This window comes from Nomascus leucogenys, chromosome 4 (assembly GCF_006542625.1).
Source record: "Nomascus leucogenys isolate Asia chromosome 4, Asia_NLE_v1, whole genome shotgun sequence".
Taxonomy (NCBI): Eukaryota; Metazoa; Chordata; class Mammalia; order Primates; family Hylobatidae; genus Nomascus; species Nomascus leucogenys.
The window spans coordinates 40080568-40105464 of record NC_044384.1 but is presented as its reverse complement, the minus strand read 5'-3'; the positions used below and the strand labels follow the sequence as shown (position 1 = coordinate 40105464).

General features: G+C 37.5%; 1 long non-coding RNA gene across 2 annotated transcripts in view; it reads right to left on the bottom strand.

The window, feature by feature from the left end:
- The window catches only part of LOC101178870, a 596799-nt gene that overhangs the window by 535005 nt on the left and 36897 nt on the right, over nt 1-24897 (bottom strand). The window contains exons 1-2 of one of the 2 annotated variants that reach the window (XR_001115581.2): nt 12426-12515; nt 11851-11882 (exon numbers count right to left, since the gene is read on the bottom strand). This is a non-coding gene — a long non-coding RNA (uncharacterized LOC101178870). Of the gene's footprint in view, nt 1-11850; nt 11883-12425; nt 12516-24897 lie in introns of those variants that run through there. The other variant, XR_004029569.1, reaches the window with a different exon arrangement.

Sequence of the window (24897 nt, the reverse complement as noted above, 5' to 3'; positions counted from 1 at the left end):
TCGATCTCCTGACCTCGTGATTCGCACGCCTCGGCCTCCCAAAGTGCTGGGATTACAAGCGTGAGCCACCGCGCCCGGCCAGTAAAATGAAATTTCAAAAATTTGACTTGTTTTGTTTTGCCTCTGTACTTCAAATGTTTCTTCTTCCATCTTCCTTCAATCATTTAATCCCATTGTCAAAACCACCATCAATAGCCTCACCTCTCTAAAATCTCAATTTCAAACACTCCTTTCTCTTAACTTAAACTTCTATTATTGCGGCTCTCTTATCCCCATGACTTGACACCAGTATATTATAAAGTGAGCAACCTTCTCAGCATCTTCATCATTATTCACCTGTATCTATCCACCATAATCTTTTTCATGCATTGCTGTGTAGTCTTCCCTCTGGCTTCTTTGCCCCCAGCTTTGTTCCTTTGTTTTAACAGTCTCTTAAATCATATATTAGATCATGCCAGTCACTTCAGTACATGGGTGCGGAAGGAAATAACAAATTCTTTAAATCTATCCACTTGTGTTGTCCTCATTGTCCTCACCCTAATCTAGGCTCACATAATCAGAAAACATGGTGCTGAGACTTCTACTTTCTGGTAACTTTTTATTTTCCTAGCACTGATGTAATAAAATATCCAGAAGCTGAGTGGCTTATAACAAAAGAAATTTATTTTATCACAGTTCTGGAGGCTAGGAGTCTAAAATCAACGTGTCACCAGGATATGCACTTTCTGAAAGCTCTGGGGAAAAAATCCTTCCCTTACATTTCCTAGCTTCTGGTGGATGCTGGAAACCCTTGGCATTCCTTGGTTTACAGATGCATCACTTCAATCTTTGCCACTTTCATTACATAATCTCTTCCCCAGTGTGTCTGTGTCTCCTTTCCTCTTCTTATAAGACACTAGTCATTAGATTTAGGGTCTCACCCTAATCTAGTATGACTTCATCTTACATCAATTAATTACATCCGCAAAGACTCTATTTTCAAATAAGGTCACATTAGGAAAATTCAGTTGGAAATGAAGGCTTTTTTTTGTGGAAGGGAGCAACACTATTCAACTCACTATAGTAGTAATTTAGTCCTAAGGAAGACACAATATATTCACAAACATGAGCTCATTCAAACTCTCAATGACTTGGTGTTTTCATCTTCAAAAGGGGCATTGCACCTGCCATGTCTTCTTCACTGAGTGGTTGTGAACATTTAGATGAACATTTTGATAGAAAATAGTTGCATACTACAAGGGCCAATACACATATATTAAATATTTTTATTATATGGAAAGCATGTTGAGATATATATCTCAACATGGAAAGCATGTTGAGATATATAATTCTTATATAAATAAGAAATAAAATACATCATTTCTTGCACGTTAAATTTAGAGTGCAATTCATTATCCTAATTTGCACATTCAGTTTCTAGTATATCTTCAAATATGTATTAAGAATCAATGTTTTATTTAATTGAAAGTAAATTTAAAGATTATCTCTTATTTTCTTACATTTCAGTGATTGGACAATTAAGCCTGAAGCAATTAAATTATTTGTCCAGGTTTCTCCAGCTCATTGGCTGAAGAATGAGAACCCAGTTCTCCTTGCTCCCAAAAGAAATGAGCAGCTAATATAAGATGTTAAGTGACCTAATTGAGTGGCTAGTAATTCTCAGTCTCTCCTCTTTGCAGACATTCTTCTTGGAATGTTTCTTAATATCAGATAGAGCAGGTAGATGGTGGAGTTAAAAAAGATGATTTGAATTCAGCTGAGATATAGTCTAGTCATTTGATACTGCTCATGTTTCTTAATCTTTCAGATTTGGTTTCCTCAGCTGTAAAATGAGAACAATATTTATTCACAGAGTTAATGTGAATATTATTTGCTTAACATGAATAAATCACATAAATCATAGTCCCTTCCAGGTTTCTTAACTATGTATACATAAAGGTGATTTACTATGCATACATATATACATGCATACATAAACATACACACATTCCCCACACATGCAATAGCATGGCAAACAGTCACACTCAGTAAAAGAGATATGATGATAATGATGTGACCAAAATAACAGAGAAATGAGAGTGCCTCAGGGAAGCAATTATAACACACTTTTTCTTAAAGAATTAATAGAAAGCCAGCCATGTAATCAGACCCTGGTAGGTTCTTTGCTTATGTCACCTTAAAAAATTTTCTCAGCAACAGTAGAAAATAAAGATCCTGGTTTTATGGATGAGAAAATTAATGATCAAAACATTCAACTAAGTTGTCCAGACCCACAAACTTAATATTTGCTAAAGACGGATTTCAAATGGATGTCTGTCTAAAGGCAAAGGTTAGGATCTGCTTGGAGCTGATAGGCACAGGCTGTGAAATATGTAGAAATGCAGAAACTAGAATTGGAGCATTACTCAGCATAGTTATTTAGAAAGCCCCTTTGACACCCAGGCACTGATGAACGAGCGAGTAAATGCATGCTTCTGCACCTGGCAGTTTCCAGACACCTTCCAAGCTCAGATTCTGCCTCTGCTCTGCCTCTTGGGATGACTGCTTGATTAATGAGCTCCCATTCATAAAGCCTTCTGATGAGGAATACGCGCCATGGCTGTAAGTGGTAAGTCATATCATTGTTTGGATTGGCACTGAGACATGCAGGCAAAAGCTTTACCCCTGTGGCTAGGGAAATGGAGGGATAATATAATCAAATCTGTGGATTCATGCTCTGCAAGTCTGTAGGCTTATCGTAGGGGGCCACTTTGAGTAGAAGTCAGTTGGATTCCTGGCTGAATGTTATGTGTTCCAGTTCCCTATGTTTATTAAGTATTTTCAAGATTATATCTTAACCTAATCCTTTCCAAGCCTTTGGAATTCATTCTAGTTAGTTCACAGATGGATGAAACACAGAAAAAGTTAAAGAAAATGCTTATGGATTGGTTTTCCCTGAATGTTTCTGATTTAGGGCAGAATTTAGGTAGGAAGAATAAATTTAAAATATCTATGAGAGATACACAGAAAAAAAATACAAAAGCTTAGGCTTAACTTCCTGTGTGTAAGCCTCACCAAAGAGCTAACAAAGAAATGCTGTGTGCTTGCTAGGCCCTGGGCATCTCAGAATATATAGCTGAGCGTGTGCTTATGTTTTAGTTTACCTGTCTGAAATCTCTAAGTGTGTGTCTACACAGCTGTAAGATAATGGATTGATTTTTAAAAAATAATCTAGTCAGTGGTTTTTATTTTGCAGGGTGCTAAACAACCTATTTGATTTTTAAAAATAAACTTCCATTTTAAAGTGCAGTAGACACAGACCAAATGAAAGTTGGCTTATTTGTCCCTTCTAGGTTTATGTTTCTATGAATCAATATTTTTAATTATATAGCACCTTTTCAATAACTCTCAAGTGTGTGTGCAACATATAGTTTCCAAAGAATTAGTCAGAAGTACTTTTGCAAAATATAGTATGCTGGCTTGTAAGGCCAGTCTTAGCATGTGCATAATCATTTGTTCATTCTTTGGTCATTTATTTAACAAATGTTTTTGGAACAACTATTATTTATGAGAGGTGGTAAGGGAAATGATGGGTATGTATGAGTTTAAAAAGAAAAACACGGAAGGCTCAGACTTGAGGACAGGAGTTTCTTTAGAGCTGTATGGTGATGTGCAGACATGTTCTCATGTATTTGTCTTACGGGCTGCAAATAACAGGTGCCACATGAATAGGGATCATTAAACATACACCTAATGAAGTTAAAAGGATTCATTAAATGATACAGTGGTTTGATATTTTAGTCATCATGATTCTTATGTACCACCTTCTCCAGTGTCTGAAATGCCACAATAAGCAAACTGTTATTTATTTAATCTTAGAAAAGATCTTGCTTTTGAGATAATTTTCAGTTTAAGGCAAATACCTTCTTGTAAAAGTAGAATAAGTAATGACTAAGTTCCCTTCACCACATCAAATCCTGGGGACACACATAAACACATATATACATGCTCTGAGAATATATAAACATATATATAATATTATATATAAATGTATATAATAAATATATATAATATTATATATAAATGTATATAATAAATATATATAATATATAATATGTAATGTATTATGTAATGATTATGTAAAGTTGTATTTATATAAATATTATATACATTATTATATTATATATAACAATTTATATATAATAAATTTATAATGTATATTTATATATTTATATATAATATAATATATATTTAAATATATTGTGTCAAAACACACAATACTTAGTAAATATATAGAGAAGAAAAGTAATATCCCAGTGGAGCAGTCTGCTGGACACCACCCTAATCAAGTGATCAAATTGAGCACACATGCAAGGGTGCAATGGGAAGGACCCAGCAGGTGTGTCTGTCTGTGACAGTCCTGCCAAGGATGCATAACCTGACTCTAATTGCAAGGAAAGCTCAGAAGAAACCCAAATTGCAATAACTGGCCTATAATCGTTAAAAGTGTCAAGGTCATGAAAGTCAAAGAAAGGCTTTCATGGAGGCATTTTAGATTGAATGTGACCAAAGAGACATGGAAAGTAAATGAAAAAGATTCCTTAAAGGGCATTTCTGGGGCAATTATAGACACTTGACTAGAGTCTACAGATTAGGTGGTAAGTAGTGACGCAGCAATGTTACTTTTCTAGTTTTCATGGTTGTACTATATTATGTGCGACAAGTATTGGCAAACTTTTTTCTGTAAAGATCCAGAGTACATATTTTAGGCTTTGTGTGCCATACAGCCTCAGTCACAACTACTTAAATCTGCCACTGTCGTATAAATGCAGTCATATACAACATGTAAACAAATAAATGTGGAAGTATTACAATCAAACTTTATTTACAAAAACAGGTAGCAGGTGAGGTTTGGCCTGTGAGCCACAGTTCACTGACTCCTGATATAGAAAAATGCCTTTTTCATAAAAACAAACATATACACTGAAGTTACCAGGGGGTATTGGGAAATCTAATAAAAAAATTACTATCAAGTGGTTCAGGAAAAGAAAAGATGCTGCATTGTACCTGCAAAAATTTGAGATTGTTTGAAAATAGAAATACTTATATACAAAAAATCACTCTATCTTAAACATATTAGACATCCACAAATATAGTAAGCCTTGGAAAATTTAAGTGTATCCAATGACTTAACGTGTAGCTCTAGTGAAGCTAATAACATTAAAGATGACCAAGAGTAGTTTAAATAAAATTATTTCATGTAATTGAGAGTAGAAAACTGCAATATCACCAGATAAACACATTTTAAATATGTAACATTAAAAAAGCATATAATACTAAGTTTTAATTAAACTGTTTTAAGTAGATTTTTGAGTATTTCTGTTACAGCCCCCAAATCTTGCATTTAATTATTTAAATTGTGTAAAATATTTCATTTGGCTCTTTTTTTAATTGGAAAAACAAGGGACTTTGATCAAATTCAGATTTGTCTAATATCAGTGTATACGGTATCTCCCGCTTCCCTTTCTGTAGAGTTTAGCCCTTATACTGAGGCAATCTAGTTAGCAGAAAAGTCAAGCTTTTTGAATCTGAGTAACTTACCTAATCAAATGAGTTCTAGTTCCCTCAGTATAAAGTTTAATTACAGTGCGTATGTGAACTAAATGGTCTTTTTTTTTTTCTTGGCACTTAATGTATTCTCAATATTAATTTCTTTCTATATCTCTTTTACTACTTACATTCAGTTTTTTGCTTTCTATCAGCATCAATACCCGAGAAATGCTATAGAGATTTTCGAGGGAAAAAAACTTTTTTTTTGCCTTCCTGGCAATCCAAATGGTGCAAAATATAAAGCTAACATCAAAGTGGGCAATTGGCAAACATTTGGTGGCAGACTGACCCAGTGAATGTCATTCTGAATTTTATTATTTCATTGGCCCATTCAGTACATGTTGTCTTTTTTTGTTATAAGTATCCTGTCCTGAATATTTGACTACTTTGGGAAAGTACAAGGTAGGCAGAATGGATTTATGTTTTAATAAATTAAATTTATTTTATTTCTATTATGTCTTAGGGCCTTGAAGTACAGTGCAATAATAAAGTTGCCATCCCTTTTTAGGAATGTGTCTTTGCCAAAATCCTTACCAGCCTGCCCACAGAATCAGGCACACAATACCTCTTAACACAGAGCTATTTCAAATTAAAGTAAAACGTAGTTCAACGCTATAAATGGAGAGACAGAGACACACAGAGACACACACACATGCACTCACACAGAGTAGAAAAAACCATGCCTGTCGAAACACATCAATTTTATAAATTAGGTAGCCTACTACCGCATAGTTGAACTATAATTAGGTTCTTAATTCTGTTCTTACACCAGAACATTGTCTATTACTTTTATTGAAATAACTAGGCTTCTTCTATTAGCAAGATTTTCTTAAAGAACATCTGATCATTTAAATTTATTAAGACACAGCAGCAATGCCCTTTAACAGCCATGAAGATTGATTGGTATTTTCATTAAAACCTTTTAAAGAAGCTATATGAAGTACTGATGACATTTCCCAGTATGAGTGCCCAAAAATAAAGCATCATTAAAAAAATAATTTAGCAAATCCTCTGTCTAATTGTGTATCTATTATATGGCCAGATATAAAGATCCAATGAGTTCTGTATAGAAATTACAACTAGATTCAAAGAGCAAGCAGGCTACCAGACAGGCAAGACATATACAAGTGAAAAACAAAAAGCAGCTACAACACAAAGAAATTCATGATCAAGGTTTAAGAATGACACATATTATTCATGGGCTTCAGAGGACGGAGACTATCTTGTTCAATTGGGTTGATCAGAAAAGCCTCAGGGACCAGACAGCTTCTTAGTAGGAATGAGAAGCAGATGTTAGATTACCAAGAAGCAGTGTCAAAAACAACAAACTCTGCAGATCTGTGGGGTTGTACTTATGCTGGTTTCCTGCCAACAACATACCTGATTTCTGTTGTGTCTGGGAGTCACACAAGGGCTTTACTCATATTTTTAAAAAGGAAGACTCGTGTTTAGAGAGATGTCTCTTATTAAGACAGAGATGCTACCATCTCACCTTCCAAGGCAATGGTAGAATAATCCTATGTGAATGACTCTAAACGTCTACATTCACGTTCGCACACTTTCAGGTCATAGGCAGGATGAAACTCTTAAAATGTTTTCTGTGGAGCATAAAAACATGTTTATACATGCTTTCCTTTTGCTTGTCTTGGGGATATTTTAGGGCAATTCAAGCAACACTAATCCTTGCACATTTTTACATTCTGAAATGATCTTTTTTTTCCCTGCTAACATATTCCCACTCCTAGTCAAGGGCACAGCAAATTATCCTCTATCTTAGTCAGAAAAGTAAAGCTCACCCTAGATTCCCGACTTGCCACTAATATCCAATGCATCAGAAAGTCCTCTTACTTCCAACTTCCAAGTATCTCCAATTCTATTCTTCATCATTATTTAGGTCAGATCTCCCCTATGTCTAGTCCTGCCTAATTTGCACCACTTTCCTCCTTGCGTGTTGTACTCTAGACTCACTGAAATACCTTTTATTTTCTCAGGGTTTGTCTATGTCCTTTGTACTTTGTCCACAGTGATCCCTCTGCTAGAATGACCAACAGTCCCCCAGGCTTCTGAGCATGGGTCTTCTTTTCCAGAAATTTTTCTGCAGTTTTTCTCCCTTGTTGGATTGTGTGTCTATTCTTTGCGTTCCTTTGGAGTCCCTGCTGTATTACATCATATCACTAACCATAATATGCAGTGATTGCTTATATGTGTCTCTGCTTTCTTTAAGAGATCCTAATCTCCTTAAGTAGTTACCACCACCACCCCCTGCTCAGATAGGCCTGTGCAGAAACTCTTTCAGACTCCCTATTCCTCTCATAGTACATGACACATATGAGGTACTCAACAACTATTTAGGGGAGACAATAATATTTTAACCAATGTTTTCAAACCAGAGGGACCCCAATAGTGTACTTTCTGATAAAATGAATTCTGGCCTTAAAAGAGAAAAATTAGGAATAGTCAACATTGAATTTTATCTGATTATATTTTATTGTAATTTTTAATGCATAAGTATTTAATATTCCCCAAATACACTGTGAATGGCTCCTCCCAGATTAAGAATTCTATCTGTTAGGGAAGATGACATTTGCTATGGTTTGGATGTGGTTTGTCCCCATTAAAACTCATGTTGAAGTTTAATGGCCAGTGAAGCAGTGTTGGGGGGTGTGGTCTAATGGGAGGTGTCTAGCTCACAGAAGTTGATCCTTCATGAATAGATTAATGCCTTCCCATAGGAGTGAGTGCATTTTCACTCTTGTAAGACTAAATCAGTTACTAAAGTTTGGGTTGTGATAAAAATGAGTTTGGCTTCCTGGACATTCTCTTATTTCCCCTCTCACCATGCGATCTCTCTGCACATGCCTGCCTACTCTTCTGCTTCTCTGCCATGTTTCAACCTAGCACATGGTTCTCTCCAGAAGCTGGACAGATGAGATGCTATGCTTTTGAACTCCCAGCCTGTAGACTTGTGAGCTAAATAAATCTCTTTTCTTTATAAATTACACGGCTTAAGTTTTCTGTTATAGCAACACAAAACAGACTAAGAGGGAAAATTCATACTGAGGAGTGGGATGCTGCTATAAAGATACTATAAAGCAGCTTTGGAATTGGTTAAGGAGTAGTGACTGGAAAAATTTGGAGCAGACCACAAAAAGCCTGAATTGCCATAAATACAACATTAAGGGTGATTGTGGTGAGAGCTCAGAGAAAGACAAAAAGGTGAGGAAAAGTTTAGAACTTCTTAGAAATCGGTTAAGTGGTTGTGACCAAAATGCTGCTAGAATTATAGATGGTAAAATAGAAATTAAAATAAATATTTAAAAAATACTAAAGAAATAAAAATGGTGAAGGCTGTTTTAATGAAGTCTCCTCACGGAAATGAATAAAAAACTTATTGGGAAGTGAAGGAAAGTTCATCCTTTTTAACTATGGGAAAGAATTTGGCTGCACTTTTTCTATGCTCTAGGGGTTTGTGGAAGGCTGAACTTAAGAGTAATGAAATAGTGCATCTGGTGGAAGAAATTTTGAAGCAAGAAAGCGCTCAGGCTGCTGTATTGTTACCTCTAACTACTTATAGTGAGCTTCTAGAGAAAAGGGAAATAGAGCAAAAAGATTTGGAAAATTTGCAATCTGGCTGTCTGATAGGGAATAAAAGACTATTTTCAGAGAGAAACCCAAGGGTGCAGCCAAGCAGACTGCTTACTCTTACTAAACATTATAATATATAAAAGGGAACCAGGTGCTATGCATCAGAACAATGAAAAAGCCCTGAAGGCCCTGAAGACATTTCAAAATTCTTCAAGGCCACCCCCTCCCATCACAGGCTTAGAGGACTAGGAGGACAAAACATTTTTGAGGAACAGCCCCAGATTGCTGCTGCCGTGCCCCACCTTGGAACACTGTTCCCCACATCCCTGGAGCAGCCATGGTTCAAACGGTCCCAGGTATGACTTGTACTACCACTCTAGAGAGTGAAAACCATAAGTCTTGGTGGTTTTCACATGGTGTTAAGTCTGCACATGCATAGAATTCAAGAGCTATGGAGGCTTGGTGGCTTCCACCCAGATTTCAGAAGATGTACTAAAAATCCTAGGAGCCCAGGCAAAAACCTGTCACAGGGCCAGAGCCACCATAGAGCCATAAGCCTAGTGGAGCTATTGAAGAAGGGCTGCTGCCATGATGCCAGAACTGTAAAACTACCAGGATATAATTCTAGCCTGAAAAAGCCACAGGCACAGAACTCTAACCTGTGGGTAGTCACATGGGCTGTACCCAGCAAAGCTATGGGTATGGGACTCCCTGAGGGCTTGGACATCTGCCCCTTGCTCCCGTATGTCCTGGAGACAGCACATGGAATGAAAGACTATGCTAGAGCTTTAAAATTTAATGTCTGCCCTGCTGGGTTTCAGATTTGCATGGGGTCTATTACTCCTTCCTTTGGACGAATTTCTTTTTGGGGGAATAGAAGTATTTACCCTATGACTGTACAACTATTATACTTTGGAAGTAAATAATTTGTTTTTGATTTTACAGGCTTACACATGGACTTTGGACTTTTGAGTTGACACTGGAATGAGTTAAGACTTTTGTGACTATTGGGATAGAATGATTATATTTTGTACCCAAGAAAGCAAGAAAGGCATAAGTTTTGGAGGGCCAGGGGCAGAATGCTATGGTTCGGATGTGGTTTGTCCTCACAAAAACTCATGCTGAAGGTTAATTGCTAGTCTGGCAATGTTGAGAGGTAGGTCCTAGTGCAAAATATTTGGGTCATGGGAGCAGATGTCTCATGAATAGATGAATGCCCTCCCATGGGAGTGAATGAATCCTTGTTCTCACAGACTGTATTAGTTACCAGAGAGCAAGTTGATATAAAAGTGAGCTTCACTTTCTCTACTCTTTCTTGCTTCCTTTATTGCCACGTGATCTCTTTGCACACACTCACTCACTTTTCCACTTCTCTGCTGTGTTTTGATCCAGCATGTAGCCCTCCCCAGAAACAAGTCAGATGTGGTGCTATGTTCTTGGACTTCCCAGCATACAAAATCATGAGCTAAATAAACCTCTTTTCTTTGTCAGTTACCCAACCCCAGGTGTTCTGTGACAGCAAAACAAAATAAAGACAACATCCATTAAACGTATTAAATGAATTCCCACTTAGTGTGAAATCCAAGAAATATAACTCTATTAACTTTTATCTATTTTTCCTGTTGGTTTACTTCTTTTGGTTCTTACAAACAAAAAACAAAAAACCTAGCCAACTGTTTGTATAAATTTAACAGATAGCATTAAATTCACTTAGAAAAATAGACCAATTTAGAATAAGGTCAATATAAGTGAAGGTCAGCTACAGTTTAGAATGGAGTCAAGGGTTGATGCCACCTCACACATTCATTTAAATAATTCTAGATGCACAGTCTAGCTGTGGAGTCTGCAGAGAACTAATCTCTACCTCCTGAGGAGAAAGAATGTGGACATAGGCCATTCAAGGACATGAATAAAAGTTAACAGACTTTGTTCCACCAGAAAACTGGTGAAATCTGGGTCTTTGGGCATGATTCCTAGAGAAAAAAAACTAAAAACTAAAGTTAAATCTCAGATTCATCACTTATTAACCATTTTATATTTATGAGGCTTAATCTGGGAATAATAAAAAGATATAAATTTCATGGGAAAAAAGATGCAAAAGAGATAATGTATATGAAAGCACATTTAACATTAAATGCTATTATAAAATTGTATGAAATTGTATAATAGACATTTTTTGTGTAATTGTATTCCATAGCGTAATAACATGCAAATATAAAACCATCCTCAATAGAGTTTATTTTTCTAGTATCTAAGATATATTTATATTTTCTATTTACTTCATGGCAGGAATTAGCCACTATCAGTTGCTAGATAATACACTGAACAATTAGGAATTTTGAATTCTGTTGTAACCATTAGCAGACAACCATGTTATGTTAAACAAGCCACTCAACCTAAGATTATGTCTCCAGGTATCAAACAAGTTTGTCCCCAGCTCTAATATTTTTAAAATCTGTATGTTTATTTCTGAGATTTTACTATTTTTTTCTCTTCTACTTTTCATTTAATTTTAAGACAAATCTAATATAGGAAGTAAGTTAGAACAAAAGATGAAGACTTAAGGGAGAGTGACTTTGAAAATGGATTATTTCTTAAAAATACAAATTATAAAATTATGGGTCACAGAAAAATTAGTTTCCACTCCACTTCTCTCAAGCACATAAAAGCACTTACCAGCAGAACAGTTGCAACAGCTCAACGGTGCCCTGGAAAAGAAGAATTAGAGAAATGAGTCATTCTTAATGATTTTTGCCAAGGAAATATTCAAAATGTAGCTAGATAGGGCAAGATTAGAAAAAATTTCCTTAGTTGGAAAGTTTTCAGTGGCCTAGAAAAAAAAAAACACCCTTAAAACTCCATAAATACCAGTTAATTGGGAAAAAAATTATCATCTAATATTAAATGCTCATTAACAAATAACAAAACACACACAGAGATACATATACATGCAAAAACAGTTACTAAAATAAATTCATATATCAAATGCCCCATAAGTACAAGGTATTGGGGGTAACATTAAGAGCTCTAAGATAACTCCTTGTCTCAACAAATATATAATCTAGGTGAAAAGAGAGACATACATAGATGTTCTGAATCAGTTAGGAGGACCACGACATCTTTCATCATCACTTGGCTTGATTCTGAAGCTCTGACTTATATACGGCAGATACATACTTCCTAGATCTTTATTATCCCAGAATTGTCTCCTTCACCTTCTTGATGTGGGTGTGCAGCTAAAGTGAGCTTACCTAGCCATCAGAGTCTCTACGGAATTCTCTGCATATTTCAAATCTGGTCTGCATGTGACATTTCTGTACACTCTTAAGATTCCTACCTTTGGACAAGAAACTGGGTCATGGGAGCAAGAGGGAGTTGGAGGAAAGAAAAGAAATTGGTACTGATTATCTACTTATTGCCCTTTCTTTTGACATTGTCTTGTTTCTCTGACCACAGTCTTGTTCTGCCAGATTTGTTTCATTTTCTGCATGACTTCATCTAGATGGGCATTTCAAGCTGTGATTTCCAAGTTTGATCGCCCATTGTAGACCCTGTTATCACTGAAAAAGAGGCTTTAAAATTCAAAGTAAGCTAGAATGAGCAATGTCTTAAAAGTTTGTATCTTTCTGATCCTTCTCTTCTGTTGGCTGCTTCGAAGAATGTCAAATTATTGTACATTGTGTAGCAAATATCTCCAATGGGTATTCTTTAAAAATGCACTCAGAAAACCAGTCTTCCAGCTGAAAGGTTTGATGGTGAAACCCCTTGTTATTAATGTAAAAAACTCGTTCTGTGAGCAGAACTTCAGCAGCCACAATTCTCCCACGTGGTTCCCAGCTCATTGTTCTTGTCCTCAAATAGTGACTGAGGTGATCTGAATATTTCCAGATTATTTGAAGTAACAATTGAACTCTGTTATCCACATGCACTGCATTCCCCACCACCTTCAGACACCAAAATGCCCCAAAGATGCTTTTGTACACCCTCCCTATTCAATCCTAGGCATGTTGTTAAAGCAAATGAAACAATTAAATCTTCTTTAACAAAGCACAGATATTCACCAGTTCTTACTCTTCCAGAATTCTAACCACAATCCATTCTTGTGTGAATGTCAGTTTCTATGGATCTGAGTTAAATAGATAATTGCTCAATTTCTACAAAAATGTTTTTATCTAATCTACTGGCATGATTATTTTTTACCTTCTTAGAGCTCAAAAAAGAGTTTTGAAAATACACGTAAAAAGGGAGCCCCCACCCCAGCCAAGGGAGGCAGTGATTGATTGTGTGACCTTGCCCGGGAAACTATGCTTTTCCTATAGATCTTTGCAACCCGTGGATCAGGAGATGCCCTAGTGACCCCATGTTACCAAGGCCCTGGGTCCGAAGCATAGAGCTGTGTGGATTCTTGGTGGCCACTCAGGCATGCGTGGAGACCCAGGAGGTTTTGCATACTCCAGCCCTGGGAATTCCAGTGAGATAGGAGATCCTCTGTGCGTTCCCCTCGGAAGGGGGCTGAAGCCAGGGAGCCAAGTGGTGTCACTCCGTGGGCCCCACTCCCATGGCACCTCTGGCACCTCACAAGTTAAAGACCCATTGGCCAGCCAGCTAGTGGCAGCAGACTGGAGACTGCCTGAAATGAGTTCTCTGGGAGAGGGACAGCTGCCATTTCTGCAGCTCAAGTCAGCTGTTTTGGCCTGCCAGCTCCAGGGAGTCTGGGCAGTCCGGACTGGGAGGAATTTCCCACGGCGCAGCACAGCTGCTATGGCAGATCATGGCAAGACGGCTTCTTTAAGTGGGACCCCAATCCATCTCTCCTCACCAGGTGGGAGGAGAACTTCCCTATGGGAAGCTCAGCAATTCCAGCCAGGGTGTTAGGGACAGAACTCTGATCTCTCCCTGGGATGGAACCACTGAAGGCAGGGGGACAAACACCATATTTGCAGTTCAGCCTGCTGGCTTTGGAATGTCCAGGCAGCCTGGATGAATAAAGTTCCCCTCAGCACAGCACACCTGTTCTGCCAAGGGGCAGCCAGACTGCCTTTTTTTTTTTTTTTTTTTTTGAGATGGAGTCTCACTCCATCACCCAGACTGGAGTGCAGTAGCTGATCTCAGCTTACTGCAACTTCTGCCTCCCAGGTTCCAGCGATTCTCCTGCCTCAGCCTCCCGAGTAGCTGGGATTATAGGCACACGCCACCATGCCCAGCTAATTCTTGTCTTTTTAGTAGAGACAGGGTTTCACCATGTTGGCCAGGCTGGTCTCAAACTCCTGACCTCAGATGATCCACCCACCTTGGCCTCTCAAAGTGCTGGGATTACAGGTGTGAGCCACCGCACCTGGCCCAGACTGCTTCTTTAAGCAAGTCCCTGATCCTTTTCTTCCTGACTGGGTGAGACTTCCCAATAGGTCTCCAGACACCTACAAGGAGCCTTGGGGCCAGCATCAGGTCGGTGCTCCCCTGGGATGGAGCTCCCAGAGGAAGGAGCAGGCTGCCATATTTGTTGTTTTGTAGCCTTCACTGGTGATATCTCCAGGTATGGGACAGCGCAAGGTGACTAGGGTCTGGAGTGGAACCCCAGCAAACTGCGGCAGCCCTATGGAAGACGGGACAGACTGAAAAACAACAACAACAAAAACAAAACAGAAAGCAACAACAACATCAACAAAAAGACCCCACAAAAACCCCATTCAAAAGTCAGCAACCTCAAAGATCAAAAGTAGACAAGCTGAAAAAGATGATAAAGAATTAATACAAAAATGCTGAAAACTCAAAAAGCCAAAGTGTCTCTTCTCCTCTAAATGATTGCAATACCTCTCCAGCAAAGACACAGAACTGTGCTGAGGCTGAGATGAATGAATTGACAGAACTAGGCTTCAGAAGGTGGGTATAATGAGCTTCGCTGAGCTAAGGAGCACGTTGTAACCCAATGCAAAGAAGTTAAGAATCATGATAAAACATTATATGAGCTGATAACCAGAATAACCAGTTAAAGACGAACATAAATGACCTGATGGAGCTGAAAAACACAACATGAGTACTTCACAATGCAATCACAAGTATCAATAGCCAAATAGACCAAGTGGAGGAAAGAATCTCAGACCTTTAAGACTATATTTCTGAAATAAGACAGGCAGATGAGAGTAGAGAAAATAGAATGAAAAGGAATGAACAAAACCTCTGAGATATACAGGGTTATGTAAAAAGACTGAACCTATGACTGACTAGGGTCCCTGAAAGAGAAAGGGAGAACAGAAACAAGTTGTAAAACATACTCCAGGATATCATCCAGGAGAACTTCCCCAATCTAGCTAGACAGACCAACATTCAAATTGAGGAAAGGCATAGAACCTCAGTAAGATAGTCCATGAGAAGATCAACCCCAAGACCATAAAAATCAGATTCTCCAAGGCCAAAATGAAAGAAAAATTTTCAAGGCAGCCATAGAGAAAGGGCAGGTGACCTACAGAGGAAAGACCATCAGACTAATAGCGCATCTTTCATTGGAAATCCTACAAGCCTGAAGAGATGGGAGGCCAATATTCAATATTCTAAAGAAAAAAAATTCCAACCCACAATTTCACATCTGGCCAAACTAAGCTTCATAAGTGAAGGAGAAATAAGATCCTTTTCAGACAAGCAAATGGGGAGGGAACTCGTTACCACCAGCCCTGCCTTGCAAGAGCTCCTGAAGGAAGCACTAAATATGTAAAGGAAAAGCCATTACCAGCCACTACAAAAACACACTGAAGTACACAGACCAGTGACACTATGAAGCAACAACATAAATACATTTGCAAAATAACCAGCTGATATCATAACAGGATCAAATTCACACAATATTAATCTTAAATGTAAATGGACTAAATGCCCCACTAAAAAGGCACAGAATGGCAAGCTGGATACAGAGTCAACCTCCATTGGTGTGGTGTCTTCAAGAGACCCATAACACGTCAAATACACAAATAGGCTCAAAATAAATAGATGAAGGGGCCGGGCACGGTGGCTCATGCCTGTAATCCCAGCACTTTGGGAGGCCAAGGCAGGTGGATCACAAGGTTAGGAGATTAAGACCATCCTGGCTAATACAGTGAAACCCCGTCTCTACTAAAAATACAAAAAATTAGCCTGTAGTCCTAGCTACTCAGGAGGCTGAGGCAGGAGAATGGCATGAACCTGGGAGGCGGAGCTTGCAGTGAGCTGAGATCATGCCATTGCACTCTAGCCTGGGTGACTCCATTGCAAAAAAAAAAAAGAGATGAAGGAAAATTTACCAAGCAAATGGAAAAGAACAAAAAAAGCAAGGGTTATAATCTTAGCTTCTGACAAAACAGACTTTAAGCCAACAAAGTTTGAAAAAGACAAAGAGCATTAAATAACGGTAAAGGGTTCAATTCACTGAGAAGTGCTAACTATCCTAAATATAAATGAACCCAATACAGAAGCATCCATATTTACAAAGCAAGTTCTCAGAGACCTAAAAAGAGACTTAGACTCCAGCACAATGATAATGGAAAATTTAAATGCCCATTGGCAATATTAGACGGCTCATGGAGACAGAAAATTAACAAAGGTATTCAGGACCTGAACTCACCTCTGGATCAAATAGACCTGATAGATATCTACAGAACTGTCCACCCCAAAACAACAGAACATACATTCTTCTTATTGCCACATGGCACTTACTCTAAGACTGATCACATAATTAGAAGTAAAACATTCCTCAGCAAAGAACTGAAATCATAACAAACTGTCTCTCAGATCACAGAGCAGTCAAATTAAAACTCAAGATTAAGAAACACACCCAAAACCACACAACTACATGGAAATTGAACAACCTGCTCCTGAATGACTCCTGGGTAAATAATGAAATGAAGGCAGAAATCAAGAAGTTCTTTGAAACCAATGAGAACAAAGAGACAAATGTATTAGAATCTCTGGGACAAAGCTAAAGAAGTGTTAAGAGGAAAATTGACAGCACTAAATGCCCACATCAAAAAGCTAAAAAGATCTCAAATTTACAACTTAACATCACAACTAAAAGAACGAGAGAACCAAAAGCAAACAAATGTCAAAGTTACCAGAAGACAAGACATAACCAAAATCAGAGCAGAACTGAAGGAGACAGAAACACAAAAAACTTCAAAGATATCAACGAATCCAGAAGCTGTTTTTTTTCTGAAAAAAATTAATAAAATAGATAGACTGCTAGCTAGACTAATGAAGAATAAAAGAGAGAAGAATCAAATAGACATAATCAGAAATGATAACAGCGATATCACCACTGACCCCACAGAAATACAAACAACGATCAAAGAATACTTTAAACACCTCTATGCACATAAACTAGAAAATCTAGAAGAAACAGATAAATTCCTATTCACATACACTCGCCCAAGACTGAATCAGGAAAAACTCTGGCCTGTAGGTGCCTTATTTCCCTAAATGGACCAATAATGAGTTCTGTAATTAAGGCAGTAATAAGTAGCCTACCAACCAAAAACACATAAAAAAGCCAGAACCAGAAGGATTCACAGCTGAATTCTAACAGATGTGCAAAGAAGAGCTGGTACCATTCCTACTGAAACTATTCCAAACAATTGAAAAGGAGGGACTCCTCCCTAACTCATTTTATGAGGCCAGCATCATCCTGATGCCAAAACCTGGTAGAGATACAACAAAAAAAGAAAACTTCAGACCAATATCCCTAATGAACATAGATGCAAAAATCCTCAATAAAATACCAGCAAACTGAATCCAGCAGCACATCAAAATGCTTATCCACAATGATCAAGTTTGCTTCATCCCTGGGATGCAAGGTTGGTTCAACATAAACAAATCAATAAATGTAATTCATCACATAAACAGAACTAAAGAAAAAAAATGAATAATTATCTCAGTAGATGCAGAAAAGGCCTTTGATAAAATTAAACATCCCTGCATGTTAAAACTCTCAATAAACTAGCTATTGAAGGAAAAGGACATAAATGGACACTTCTCAAAAAAGGACATTCATGCAGACAACATGAAAAAAAGCTAATTGTCATTGATCACTAGAGAAATGCAAATCAAAAACACAGTAAGATACTATCTCATGCCAGTTAGGATGGCAATTATTAAAAAGTCCAGAAACAACAGATGCTGGAAAGGTTGTGCAGAAAAACGAATGCTTTTACACTGTTGGTGAGAATGTAAATTAGTTCAATCATTGTGGAATACAATATGGCAATTCCTCAAAGATTTAGAGGCAGAAATTCCATTTGACCCAGCAATCTCATTTCTGGTATATACTCAAAAGACTATAAATCATTCTATTATAAAGATACATGCATGTGTATGTTTGTTGCATCACTATTCACAATAGCAAAGACATGGAATCAACCTAAATGCAGATAAATGATAGACTGGTTAAAGGAAATGAGGTACATATACATCATAGAATACCATGCAGCCATAAAAAGGAAGAAGATCATGTCCTTTGCAGGGAGATGGATAGAGCTTGAAGCTTTTATCCTCAGAAAACTAACACAGGAACAGATAACCAAATAAAGCATGTTCTCAGTTATAAGTAGGATCTGAACAATGAGAACACATGGACACATAGGGGGAATAACACACAACGGTGCCTGCTGGGGTGGGGGAGAAACAGCATCAGGAAGAATAGCTAATGGACTGTGAGCTTAATACCTAGGTGATGGGTTAATCTCTGCAGCAAACCACCATGGCACATGTTTACCCATATAAGAAACCTGCACATCCTGCACGTGTACTCCAGAAGGTAAAATAAAAGTTGATGAATTAAAAAATGAAAAAAATTGTAGGATATTTTGACTATTTGCTTTATTAATTTGTGTTGAAAATCCTTGATGTATATTCAATTTCTTCTCTTAGTAATGATATATGTAATTTGAATTTTAATAAATTAAGAATATATAAAACAGTAAAGTATTTAACTCTATAAGATTAAGATAATATTTTGTTTTATAAATTGGTTTACATTAAGTATTTAAATAAAGTGTATTGCATTGAATATCATGTATCACCAACTTAAGCATTCAACACCGTATTATTTTTGCGGGTAAAGTTAAGTTTCCTGGTTGAAAAGGGAAAATATTTCACAAGTGCAGGTAAACATATATAATCTGATATAAGCAAAAGCAAATAAAAATGAAAACTAACAATGTGCTTAAAAGAGATATGCAAGAAACCTCATTAATTTGGACCCTACATATCTTAAACATAGAATTATACAGACACTGACTAGATTTAAATTGGTCATTGAAATATCTAACTACAAAGCCTTATATTTCTGAATGAAGTTAAAAAAAAATTGCTCAAGTGGAGTGAAAATAGGTGCCTCCTTGAAAGTTAATGGTTTGAGTACAGTTGACCCTTGAACAATGCAGGGATTAGGGACAACAACCCTCTAACAGAGTCAAAAACCCACATATAACTACTACTTGCCCACTATTGATCAGAAGACTTACCAATAACATAAATAGTTGATTAACACATATTTCGTATATATATGTGTGTGTGTGTGTGTGTGTGTGTGTGTGTATATATATAGTATTCTTATAATACAATAAGCTAGCAAAAAGAAAATGTCACTAAAAAATCATAAAGAAGACAAAATATACTCTGCGTTAAGTGGAGGTGGATCATCATAAAGGTCTTTTCCCTTTTCATCTTTACATTTAGTAGGCTGAGGAAGAGGAGGAAGGGGAGGAGTTAGCCTTGCTGTCTCAGAGGTGGCAGAGGCAGAATAAAATCCACATGAGTGGACCCTTGTAGTTCAAACACATGTTGTTCAAAAGCCAACTGTACTTAGAAAATTATTAGTATCTTTATTTTTGAATTTTGGTAGAAGTGCTGGTTATAAATGATTCTTATCTATCCCTACATTATGTTCTTCAGGGACCTTGAGGAAAACATGAAAGCAAACTGACTCATAAAAAAATTAGTATACTGTTTGATTGTGATCTGTATTATTTAGTTGTTTTTATTTGGTCCCGACTGTACAAACTCATTAAACAATATTTGAGAACACTAAGTGTTCCTCTATTGCTTTGAAAAAACTTAACTTTTTGTTTTGTTTTATTTTTAAATGTTTTATTATTTTTAAAATGATGTATTTGGAGCATATTTGAAGCATTAATAGTACATTGTTCTGAGGCACACTGGGTTTTTCTGCCTGCCCTCGCCAAGACCAAACTGCACGCGTGTAATAACTTTTGTAAATCTTAGATAAATTTTACAACCCCATCTCAACGTGCATGCTGAAGGAATGAGTTATCACCTCACTGTAATATTTTCTTTAATGAACCGTTATTCCATTCTTTTGTTGCTGTGTACTTATTTGAAAACGAATGAAAAATTCTCTTCTTCCTAAAATGCATTTAAAAAGTACAAATTTTCCCTTCCTTCTCCCAGGAACTCTAGCCAAGTCTTATTATGTTTAGAGTTCGTTTATCCCAGAGGGCAATTCACATCTTTTTGTATTTCTGAATCATAAGAATAAAAAAAAATAAAGCTGTAAATGCAAATGTAAAAACCCTCAAAATGACACTGATTTGTATGTGTGATTGAAATAATATCGTTGGATTGTCTTTAGGGAGATGTGGGCTGTTGTTTCTAGGGAAAGATACTGCTCCCAGCATGGGAGAGAGTTGAGTTCTAAGCACATGGAAAAAAAGAGGCATAGAGGGGTCTGTGACTGGCCATAATGCTCATGCAGGATAGAACAAGTATCTAGTAATAGCAGGGTCTGGGAATAGATGACTGGACACTGAGCATTAATCATCATTCCATTGGGACCTGCAGTGAAAGAGGTGGATACCTCTGATTTCTAGTGGACCATGGTGATTAGAACAATGAGTCTTACAATGAAGCTCAGCATTGGTAATGTTGGACTGCCCAGAGGGAAGTCTCTCTCCCACAAGTATGCTCCTGAGAGAAGTTTCTGAGCTGGATATGATTGCATTCAAAAAATAAAGAAATATGACCTTTCTTTCATTTTATGCATAGTGGAGAAAAACATACCTACTATTAAAACATTGTAATATGAGAATCCAAAATAAAAACGTTCTCTTTCTTAGGAAATACACTTCAGTAGTTTGGTTAAGGCTCAAGTTATTAATAACAAGGTTTGATAGATTTTTTTTTCTTTTTTTGAGACAGAGTCTTACTCTGTCACCCAGGCTGGAATGCAGTGGCGTGATCTCGGCTCACTGCAACCTCCACCTCCCTGGTTCAAGCAATTCCCCTGCCTCAGCCTCTTGAGTATTGAGTATCTGGGATTACAGGTGCAAGCCACCACGTCTGGCTAATTTTTTTTTTTTTTTTTTTTTTTGTATTTTTAATAGATGTGGGGTTTCACCATGTTGGACAGACTGGTCTCAAATTCCTGACCTCAGGCAATCTGCCTGCCTCGGCCTCCCAAAGTGCTGGGATTCCAGGCGTGAGCCAACATGCCCAGCCTAGATTTTTTAAATGATGCATTTAGAGCACAGAGAATAACACAGTTTTGTAATGTAGTTGTTCTGTTTTGTTTTAATGCTGTCTTGACCCACTTTTGATCCCTGGCTAGAAGCCAATCAGTTTCCCCCTTTGCTCAACCCATTAATTCCAAACCTCAACCACCTCTCATGTCAGGCTCTGACTCTAAACACAGCCCTAATTATCCCAGTGCCAGGTACCAGATAACCAGAGACAGTGTCTATGCCCCAGAGGCTGCTGAATTATTGGAATTAGCCAATCCTAAACTTGCTTACCCTGCTTTGCCTGTTCCTTCTCGTGGACACCACAATAAAGGTGCTTGTCCATAGTTTCCCTTATTCTTCTTCTGTCCTGTGACGAACCCAAGGGCTTACTCATATGACCATGTGTCATACTGATGCACTTTCTGCAGGGAACTATGAGTATTAAAAACAACTGTAAAGCTCTATCTGATCTCTCTTAATCTGAGTCTGACCTCCCCATATCTCACCCAAGGTGATATGGCTGAAACATGTTTCCCATTTACCACCAGAGCCCATTTCTGTGTGCATTTGAGGCTGGGAATTTGGGTCTGGAATTTGGGTCTGCAGCTTTTCTGCTGGGTCTCACTGCATCTTCTAAATACTTACCTGTTCTTTCTGTAAAAATTTTTGCCCTTTTGAAGCTAAGTATCTCCCAGTCTACCTTATTTAGTCACGATTTTGGATATAGATATGCTGTTGGTTCTCTTCTTCACTCAAGGTCCTAACATTTTGCTGGGTGACTTCAGTACCTACTTGTCTATTTGATAACCTGGCATATTGGTTCATATTTGTTATTCAACCTGCTTATGTCTGTTGTTCTTCACTTCTATTCATCTTCAGCCTCTTGTTCCCAAAATTACACTTGGGTATGCTTCACTTCCAAAAGCAGTTCTGAAGGCCAGAAGTCCAAATCCAATTTCACTGAGCTGATGATAGTCAAGGTGTTAACAGGGCTAGTTTCCTTCTAAAAGCTTTAGAAGAGAATCCTTTTTCTTGCATTTGCCAGCTTCTAGACACCACCTAAATCCTTGGCTTGTGATCCCTTCTCTATCTTCAAAGCCAGCAGTGTAGCAGGAATTTGACTATAAATAATAAATTTCAGGCTTTGAGAACAGAGGTGCAGAGTAGATGTCCATCCAGGTCTCAGGCTGGCCACTGGTTTGTGCACACATGGGACTAATCAGAATAACAATGATAATGCTCAACAATCTTGAACAGACAACGGAACCAAGCCCACAAAAGGCAGATTAGAATTTGCACCCCAAGTGTAACATGGCCAAATGCATGCTAAAACAAACCAAATCAAATTAAAATGACAACAATGTTGATTTTAGGATTTAAATAAGACCCAGGCTATCATAACATAATTGTCAAACGTTTAGTAAGAAATTCAAAATTATGTGGCATAAAAAGGAATGAGGAACATCTCAAATCACAAGAGAAAAGATAATTGACAGATACCAATCCAGCAATGACACAGATGTAGGGACAATTAGAAGACTTTAAAACAGCTATTATAACCATGCTCCAGGAAGTAAGGACAGACATTCTTCACATGAACCAACAATCTCAGCACAGATAGAGATGATATAAGGAAGAAACAAATGGAAATTTTAGAACTAAATAATGTAATTTCCAAAAATCCTGGATGGGATCCATGACATATGGGAATGACAGAGGAGTCAATGAATTTGAAAATATAGGAATAAAAATTATCCAATCTAAACAGAGAAAAATTCTAGAAAGTGACAGAAACTCATTGACCTGTTAGATAATATAAAAAAGTCTGGCATTCATTGAAGTTTCAGTAGGAAAGGTGAAAGATAATGAAGAATAAGCACATTTGAAGAAAAAAATGACAGACAACTTCCCAAGTTAGATGAAGAATGCAATTCAAAATGTTCATCAAATCCCAAAGAAAATAAACTCAAAGAAATCCATGCCCAAGCATATCATAATCAAATTTCTGAAAAATAAAGACAAAAAAAGAAATCCTAAAGGCAACAAGAGGAAAATAACACTTTCATATAAATAAGCAATGATTCAAATAACTGTGGATTTCTCATCAGAAACCACAGATACCATAGGAAAGCAGAATAAAATTTATAAAATGTTCATATAAAGAATTAGCCATCAGTATTCCTATCTCCAGGAAAAAAAATATTCTTTAGAAATGAAAGTGAAATAAAAATACTTTTAGATGAAAGAAAAAGAAAATTAATTTTCAGCAGATATACTCTAGAAATAAGTTAAAGGTTTTTCACATTGTAGGGAAATGATCTAGAGGGAGACTTGGAACTTTAGAAAAGAAGGAACAGAATAAATAATAACTATCAGAATAAATATACCCGTGTATTCTCCACTTCTTAAATTTTAAAAACTGATTTAAAGAAAAAATACGTAATATTACCTGAGGAAGTTTCTTTTTTGTTGTTGTTTTTGTTTGTCAGTTTATTTGCTTGAGTCAGAGTCTTGCTTTGTCACTCAGGCTGGAGTGCAGTGGCACGATCATGGCTCACTGCAGCCTCGACCTTCTGGGTTCAAGGGATCCTCTCACCTCAGCCTCCTGAGTAGCTGGAACTACAGGTGCTTGCCACCAGGCCTGGCTAATTTTTGTATTTTTTTTTGAAATGAGGGCCAGGCGCGGTGGCTCACGCTTGTAATCCCAGCACTTTGGGAGGCCGAGGCGGGCGGATCACGAGGTCAGGAGATCGAGACCACGGTGAAAGCCCGTCTCTACTAAAAATACAAAAAATTAGCCGGGCGTGGTGGCAGGCGCCTGTAGTCCCAGCTACTCGGAGAGGCTGAGGCAGGAGAATGGCGTGAACCCGGGAGGCGGAGCTTGCAGTGAGCCGAGATCGCGCCACTGCACTCCAGCCTGGGTGACAGAGCGAGACTCCGTCTCAAAAAAAAAAAAAAAAAAAAGAAATGAGGTCTCACTATGTTGCCCAGACTGGTCTCAAACTTATGGGCCCAAGCAATCCTCCTGCTTTGCCCTTTCAAAGCTCTGAGATTACAAATGAGAGCCACCACACCAGGCCTATGTGAAGAAGTTTCAGTGTATATGGATGCAATATAAATGACAACTACAACATGAAGGAGGAAGGGAAAAAGAATGTAGACAGCGGTAAGTTTACTACATTTAATTTGAAGTGGTAAATTTACTACATTTAATTTGAAGTGTTAAAATATTAATTCTAAATAG